Genomic DNA, 8,354 nt, shown 5'->3' on the forward strand with positions numbered 1-8,354 from the left:
CCAGGGCCCCCCGGGTGCCCTGAATGGTTCTCGGTGTATAGATGAAACGAGGCAAAATGGGAGAAGGATGCAGTTGGCAAAATTGAAGCAGAAAGGCTAACTTGAGCAAGCAACTCAATGGGACGGAGACTCAAAGCAGCAAAGGGACGGAGACTCCTCTCCAGGCGGAGGGCTATGCAAAGGAGGGGGCGACAGAAGTAAGAGACAACTAAACAGGAGAGACTGGTGCGAGCTCAGCCCAGAGCAGGGACTGGGAAGTTTGATCCGATCACAGGGGCATAGCTGGAGGAACTAACGTGTCTTGACATGGTAAGGGATGGAGGAACAGGAGGGACAAGGGACAGGGCTCAGGCCAGAGTCCAGAGGGCGGGCACACTGACCAAGTTTCTGGTTGGCTCATGCCTCAGTTTCTCCAAAGTAGGAAGGAGGTCAAACTGTCAGGTCTTATAAAAGAGAACTAGGCCACAGAGCGTGGCTAGGGGTCAGTGCCAGGCGTGGGGAAGGCCGAAGGGTAGAGGAATAAGTGCGGATGGTGCAGACAGCTTCTGATCAAGAGAAGTGAGGCAGGGGTTTCCGGATGGAGCAGGTTCCCAAGCTCCGGGTGCTGGAGGTACCAACAACCTGGGGTGTGGAAGTGTGGACTAGGACAGCGTTTTCAGGGGCTGGGGTTGGGGGCTACCAGCAAGGAGTGTCACAGGAGTGCCTGGAAGACTGGGAACTGCTAGATATGTAGGAGCAGAAGGCGGAGATCCGGATCGAGGCCAAGGCAATCAGACCCCCGCCCACACGGCGCCCGGTCCCGGGGGAAGTTGCTGGGCTGGACCCGAAGGGTATGGGCCTCTGGGCCAAGCCCTCTGCCCGCACAGAGGAGGGTTGGGGCAGCACGGGGCCCGGGGAGCCCCGCATCCCTCCCTCTCGCATCCCGCCCGCGCACCTCAGTCTGCGCTGGGCGCCGCGCGGGCCATGCCTGCCGCTCCTGCCGCCGCCTCCGCCCGTGCAAAAAGCTGCCGCCGCCGCCGCCGCCTCCCGCGCCCGGACCCGTTAGCTTCAAGGCTCTCCAGTTCGCCTGCTTTGGGCCAGTCCCGCCCTTGCTTGGCCCTGCCCTCCCGGAGCGCCGCGGCTGCAGCCTCGGCCCGGCCCCTCCCCCCACCCCTGCCCAGCAAAAGGGAAGGGTGGGGGAAGGGGGCGGGTGCCCCCTCCCCATTCACATCCTCCAGGACTCTCCCCTCCCTCCTCTCCCCCAAGTTTTTCAGGCACGCTGGGATATGTAGTCCAGTGGGGCAAGGTCTGCCAGCAGCGCTCCGCGTTAAGGACTATCACTCCCAGAAAGCAATGCACTCCCATATCTGAGATCATGGTCTTTGTAGTTCTGCCCGAATTTAGGGGGTTAAGGCGCAGAATTAAGGGGCGTCTTCTTCTGTTTCCCAGCCACGCGGCTCTGGGCACCTGAAATCTGGGCGATGTAGTCTGTGGCGCCCCAGCCGGGCTTTGGTACCTGGTTCATCAAAGGATGCGAATAAGCTGAGGATGCCTCTCACACATGGCTGTGATCAGCTGCGGCCGAGCCCAGCTGAAGGGGACTGTTTGTACTTGCTCTTGCCAAGAGCCGCGACCTGAGCCAGCTGGGTTCATGCCCTGGCCCTGCAAGCTGCAGCTGCAGTGAGGCCGCTAGGTTTAGGCTGTTAGAAAGAGGGGACCCAGCAGCGATGTGAGAATGGGGTTTGTCCTCATTTAGACTACGTACCCCACCTGCGAAGTGTCTTGTAGGCGCCCTACAGCCCTCATCCACTAGGGCTTCCCCCACTTCAGACTTCCGTCTCTTAGGCGCCCTTAGCTTCTTATTCTCTAGGGTAACGGGCACACGTTTTAAATATTCATCCACACCGGTCTTAGCCAATTCTTGCCTCAACTTTCAAACCTTTAGGAAGTTCCTAATTGCTGATACATCTACCCTTCAAACGTCTCCAACTGGCCAATGGTTCTCAAACTGTTGTGGGTTGGAACCTCCTCTAAAAAGCCTGAGCAAGTAGACTTCTGGTCCTAACCAGAAGTTTCTGGTTCATTAGCTCTGGGCCCCCAGACCCTGCCTGTCTGTGCTTTCTTTCTCTTATTATGTAACCCAAGTGGCCTCAAATTCACTTGTAAGCCAGGCCTGCCTGGAACCTATGTTAGATGGATCCTCCTTATCCTCCTGTGGGTTGGGATTATAGACATTATAGACATACAATACACATGTATGTGTTATGATGCTGCGGTGGTTTGAATAGGAATGGCCTGCATAGACTCATGTGTCTGAATGTTTGACCCCCGTGGGGAGAGGCAATATTAGGAGATGTGATCTTGCTGAAGTAGGGATGGCTTTATTGGAGGAAGTATATCCCTGGGGGTGGATGCCCGGTGTGGTGATCGTCTCTCGCTGCTGCCTGCTGCTCAAGATATAGAACTCTCAGCTCCTTCTCCTGCACCATGTCTGTCTGCATGTCACCACGGTTCCTGCCATGACAATCATGGGTTGAATCTCTAAAACTGTAAGCAAGCCATCCCAATTAAATGTTTTTCTTTATAAGAGTTGCCATGGTCATGGTGTCTCTTCACAGCAATAAAACCTGAACTAAGACAGGTGCTTTGACTGCATCCATGTCTGTCTAACACTTACGAGGCTAGTGCCAGAAGTGGCATTGAATTTCCTAAGACTGGAGTTACGGAGAGTTGTAAGCCTCTATGAAGGTGCTGGGAATCGAACCTGAGTCCTCTGATAGAGCAGCAAGTACTCTTGACCTGTGAGCCACCTCTCCAGCCCCTGGTTGCTTTCTTTGTTTTGTTTTGGTTTTGTTTGTTTGTTTTTGAGAATTCTCTATGTAACAGTCCTGGCTGTCGTGGAACTAGCTCTTTAGACCAGGCTGGTTTTGGACTCAGAAATCTGCTTGCATCAGGCTCCTAAGTGCTAGCATTAAAGATGTGTGCTACACCACCTCACCCAACTGTTCTGTTTTAACATCCTTCAGGGGGCTGAAGAATTGCCTCAGTGGTTAAAAGCACTTGTTTTTGCAAAGCCCCCTTTACTGGTTAAGAGTATTTGCTACTCTTGGAGAGGATAGGATTTGGTTCCCAGCTCCCACATGGCAGCTCACAACTACCTGTAACTCTAGTTCCAGGGGATCCTGCCCTCTAGGGGCACCTACATTCACACATACACATACCCATATACACATCTCCTTTTCTTGGAGGGTTTACCAAAAGTTAATAACTGTGACTCTTAGCTTTTCAGATATATATGATATTTAAATCTCCTACAATTCAGAAAAATCTCAAAGATCAAAAATTCACATATTTACAATGCAATCATTTGGAAGGATAGGCATTCTGTTTCCTCGTCTTTGTGGGAGGTTAGAATTCTAACTTCATTAATAGTCAGCTAGCAGATACAAGAATGCCCAACTTGATTGACAGCTTCTCCTCCTTCTTCCTTTTAAAGAACCTCTGCACAAATCCAAGCTGAGTTATTTTCCTCCTAAATTCTTATTCCACCAGGGCAGGTCTTTAACCCCAGCACTCAGGAGGCAGAGATAGGTGGATCTCTGTGAGTTCAAGATCAACCTGGTCTACAGAGCAAGTGCCAGGACAGTCAGAGATACACAGAGAAACCCTGTCTCGAAAAAAACAAAACAAAACAAAAAAAATCTTAAATTCTTATTCCAGTAATTTGTTACTGATTAAAATCTATCCTTAACACTTTAACTAGTCTCGGACTTCACTTTTCTCTCAGACTTCATTTTTGAAAAATTGGATAAATATCTACTTTGAGTCCTAGGGGTTAGTCTCTAGCTTCCCCCACCCCAACCGAACCCACACCATTCACCCAGGAGCAAAGGATAAGTTTATTGTGGGAAACACAACCAAGTGGCTAACAGAGACATTGGACCTTGACTAAAATTGACTCAGGAATGTTTTTCTGTTTTTCTGCTTTGTTTACACACAGCCTGTGTGTCTCCATCCCAGGCAACGGGAGAGAGAGTGCCTGGGTGGATGGAAAGGGACTGGTTAAACAGCAACCAAGACCTTTTGGCCAAGATTTTGCCTCTGCATTGCAGTAATTTGCAATGGCAGCAACTCTCACAGGCAGATGTACAGCGTCTTCACGCTTCTCTCACCCATTTCCCAGTTAAAAAATAAAAAGGGTGATGCTGGGGATTGAACTCAGAGCCTATGCATGTTAAGCATATGCTCTGCCCGGAGGTAATCCTTCCAATTCCTAGCAGATCATTCAGGAAGAATCCAGAGTCCTTCCCTGGACGGGACAGAGATCCTCTCTCTCCTTTGGCTCCATCAGCATGCTACCTCCTAACTAGTGTCAAGTAAATTCTCCCTAGGTGTCTGATGTCCATTTGAGTATTTTTGGTTGTTAGTTTGGTTGGTTTGGTTTTCTAAGGCAGAGTTTCTCTGTAGCTTTGAAGCCTGTCCTGGAGCTCACTACGTAGACCAGGCTGGCCTTGAATTCACTGAGATCCACCTGCCTCTGCCTCGTCCAGTGCTGGAATTAAAGACGGGAGCCACTATGCCCAGCTAGGCGTTTTTTTATTTAAAAAATTTTTTTTTTTACATTTAGGCTATGCTCATATTCTCGCTGTTTCTTTTTTTCTCTCTCTATCCCTTGCTCTTACCACCACCCTCCCTGCTTTGTTCTCTCTCTCTTCCTCTCTCCACTATTCTCCTCCCTAATCCCTGGGCATGTCCAGTCAGCTGACCATGTCCTGCCTATTTTTTTTCCTCTCTTCTCTGAACTCCTCCGTATTCGCTGGCTGTTCTCCCACTCATATCTACAATAAAAACCTTAGCCAAATCAAAAAAAATTAAATTTCTGTTTTAGTTAGCTTCCTATTGCTGTGATGGACACCGTGAAAGCTCTCACCGTGGAGAGGAAAGGGCTTATTTCATTTTCCAGCTTACAGTCCATCGTGAAGAGAAGTCAGGGCAGAAACTTCAAGGCAGGCGCTGAAGCAGAGGCTGTAAAGAAACGCTGCTCGCTGGCTTGCTCAGCCTGCTTTCCTATAGAACCCAGGACCCCTGCTTACAGAAGGTGAACCCTCTTATTACAATTAGCAGTTAAGCAAATGTCCCCATAGACTTGCCCAGATGCCGAACGAAAGGAGGCACTTATTTAACGGAGGTTCCTTCTTCCCAGGTGTGTTGAGCTGACAGCTGAAGCTAAGTATGACACTTTTCTTTTCTAGTATGTACATATGAGACTGGGCATGATGGTGCATGTCTTTAATCCCAGCGCTCAGGAGGCAGAGACGGGCAGAACTGTGCGTTTGAGGCCAGCCTGGTTTACAAAATAAGTTCTAGGCCAACCATGACTACACGAGGAGACCCTGCCTCAAAGATAAATGTAGTATTTGTTTTAAATAGTCTGTGGTATGTGCGTGTGGATGGGGGGTGTGGAGGTCAGAGGACATTTCTGGGTCGTTGGTTCTCCACTGTCACCTTTAGTAGCTTCTGTGGAATAAATGCAGGTTGCCAGGCCTGCCAAGTAAGCTCCTTTACTGTTGAGCTGCCTCACTAGTTTCGTGTGAGCGTTTAACCTAGCCTGGCCTGGAACTTGTTATGTAGCTGAGGATGACCCTAGGAACTCGTGATCCTCCTGCTTCGTGTGGTGGCTCACGCCTTTAGTCTCAGCACTTGGGAGGCAGAGGCAGGCGAATGTCGGCGTTTGAGGCAGACATTAATTTTACAAAACATGAGCTCCCACTCTGCCTCCTTCCTAGTCCTGACTGACAGCTGCCATTCTACCTTCTTCCCCATCCCAGTACCGAGGGATGCACACAGAACCTTGATCTTGACGAACGCTCTGCCAACTCTGCTATATCCTCAATACTCTACTTTCTACTTCTCTCCATCTGACTACTTTCCAACACACGCCAATAGGAGGCTTCATTAGAAGAGAATGAGTGTATGATTCCCCCTCTTCAGCAAACTTGCATAAGTCTTCTGTTGTTCTTTTCTTCCTTTCTTTCTTTTGAGTGCCTATTTTACTCAGCATAACGTCCTCTTGGCTCATCCATATTGAAGCATATGCCAGAATCCCCTTCATTTTTAAGGCTGAATACTATCCTTTTGTAGACACACACCACATTTTCTTTATCCATTCACCAGTGACAAACTGCTTCCATCTCTTGATTACTGTAATACTGTTATGAACACGAGCATACAGACATCTCTTTGAGTCCTTGTTTTCAATTCATTAATTATCTGGTTACTTATCATGTGTATGTATGTGTGCCAAGGGTGTGTAGAAGTGGATGCTGAGAATCTTTTTCAGTCACTCTCCATCTACTTTTTATTTCACCTGTGTGTACATGTGCATGTGTGTGTGTGTGTACATGCTTGTACATGGCATTCTCGAGGTACTGCTGTCTGGGGGTCCAGTCTCTAGCAGCACAGAGCTTTGACAGAAATCCACAGCGTTGACGAAGCTGATCTTTTCTATCTGAGGGGGATTAGGGGAAAAGGCACTCACACTCTCCTGATGGTTCCTTCTTTATTCTTTCTCTTTATTCTCTCTTCCCCATCTCATGTTGTTTTACAGCTTTTATAGCCCAACAGAATCTTCCAGGCAGTACAAGAGTCAGAACAGCTGCATTCCATTTTTTCAAGTGAATGATTATAGGTAAAAATGTGTTTTTCATCTCCTTTACATGATTAAACATTTTATGTATTACAGATGAAAAACAAATTATCCCAAGAACCCACATACATTCATACCGAAGCAATTTATAGATTAATTGTGTGGGCAAGCAAGGTGTTTTTGTCAGGTCTTTTACTGGCAGGCTGCATTTTGCAGTTATAAAGAAAGGACCAATTACTTTATTCCTTATCTTAAAAGGTAATCTTATAAGGAAGATTTTTTAAAGATTTATTTAATTACACATACAGTATTCTGCTTGCATGTATGCCTGCAGGCCAGAAGAGGACACCAGATCTCATTACAGATGGTTGTGAGTTGCCAATGTGGTTGCTGGGAATTGAACTCCGGACCTCTAGAAGAGCACCCAGTGCTCTTAACCTCTGAGCCATTTCTCCAGCCCTCTTATAAGGAATCTTAAGGGAATCACAAACCTAAATGTTTATATATGAAAAAGAATCAGCCAGCTCTACTTTAAATCTTTAGGGTACATATCCACTCATCAATAGTTTTTTACGCCGGGCGGTGGTGGCGCACGCCTTTAATCCCAGCACTCGGGAGGCAGAGGCAGGCGGATCTCTGTGAGTTCGAGACCAGCCTGGTCTACAGAGCTAGTTCCAGGACAGGCTCCAAAGCCACAGAGAAACCCTGTCTCGAAAAACCAAAAAAAAAAAAATAGTTTTTTACATCAGGACAGAAATGGGTATAAAGAATTAATAGTCATCTTTGGTCATCCACCAAACCTAGTAAGGAGAGTACGTGAGCCAGTAATAATTGGGCTGCTTTGTTCTTGTTCCCTGACCTCAAAGAGTTCCACATTCAACTTTGTGCCTTTCTAAAACTTTAGAAAAACATCTTAGTCTAACTATTCTTTTCAAAGCCTTGTTTCAGCTGTGATACACTCTGAAACCAGTGAACACATCTCCCAACATTAAGGTTAAAAAAAAAATTAAACTAGCTGGGCTATTGGGACTCAATGGTTAGTCATTGACTTTAGCTACAATCCATGCAGCTCCTGGTGAGAATCACAGACTCTGGTTATGAAACATATTTCTGTATTTATTTTTATTCATCAAAACTCTGTATAAGCTATCATTATTATCATCAAATTAGACAGTACAGGTTAGGAAGGGGTCATCTTGACAATCCACAGGAGAAAATGCTCAATAGAAAATGCTCAAATTCTCAAAACATCCATTCCTTCTTCCAGAGGGAAGAACCAGGGCCCTGTCACTATCTGAACCAAGCAAAACCAACTCCAGTAACACACATAATTCAATGTCTAGTTATCTGGGATTCTCTCTTGATCTTCTGGACTCCTCCAAAGGGCTTGGGTCACGTCTCCAGCTCCGCCCTCTGCAGCACACACAGATCTTCTAGGCTCCAGCTGGCTCCACTCCGCTGCTGCTACTGTTCTTGGTGGAAACCCCATGGTACTGGCATCTCCAAAATGCTGGGATCTTCTGCTGCAACTGGGCTGCACCTTCACCAATAGCCCAATAGGCTCTCTTCATGGTGCCTAGCCTTAACTTCTCTGTATGACCCCTTCAGTCCTGGGCCTTCAACTGCTACTGAGGCGGCATCTTCAACAACAGCCTCTCCTGGTCTCTCGCACTGCCTCAGCTGCTCTCCAGGACCCCTTCGTGCCTTCAGAACCAGTACCACCTGGGTG

The 8,354-nt window shown here is 47.7% G+C and overlaps 1 protein-coding gene across 1 annotated transcript in view; it reads right to left on the reverse strand.

The window, feature by feature from the left end:
- The window catches only part of St3gal2 (ST3 beta-galactoside alpha-2,3-sialyltransferase 2), a 52,017-nt gene extending 50,946 nt beyond the window's left edge, over positions 1 to 1,071 (reverse strand). Inside the window, exon 1 of the mRNA XM_075977320.1 lies at positions 935 to 1,071. The gene's annotated coding sequence lies outside the window, so the exon portion shown is untranslated. The remainder of the gene's footprint in view (positions 1 to 934) is intronic.
- Positions 1,072 to 8,354: the final 7,283 nt, after the last annotated feature.

The sequence above is a fragment of the Microtus pennsylvanicus genome, chromosome 6, assembly GCF_037038515.1.
Source record: "Microtus pennsylvanicus isolate mMicPen1 chromosome 6, mMicPen1.hap1, whole genome shotgun sequence".
NCBI lineage: Eukaryota > Metazoa > Chordata > Mammalia > Rodentia > Cricetidae > Microtus > Microtus pennsylvanicus.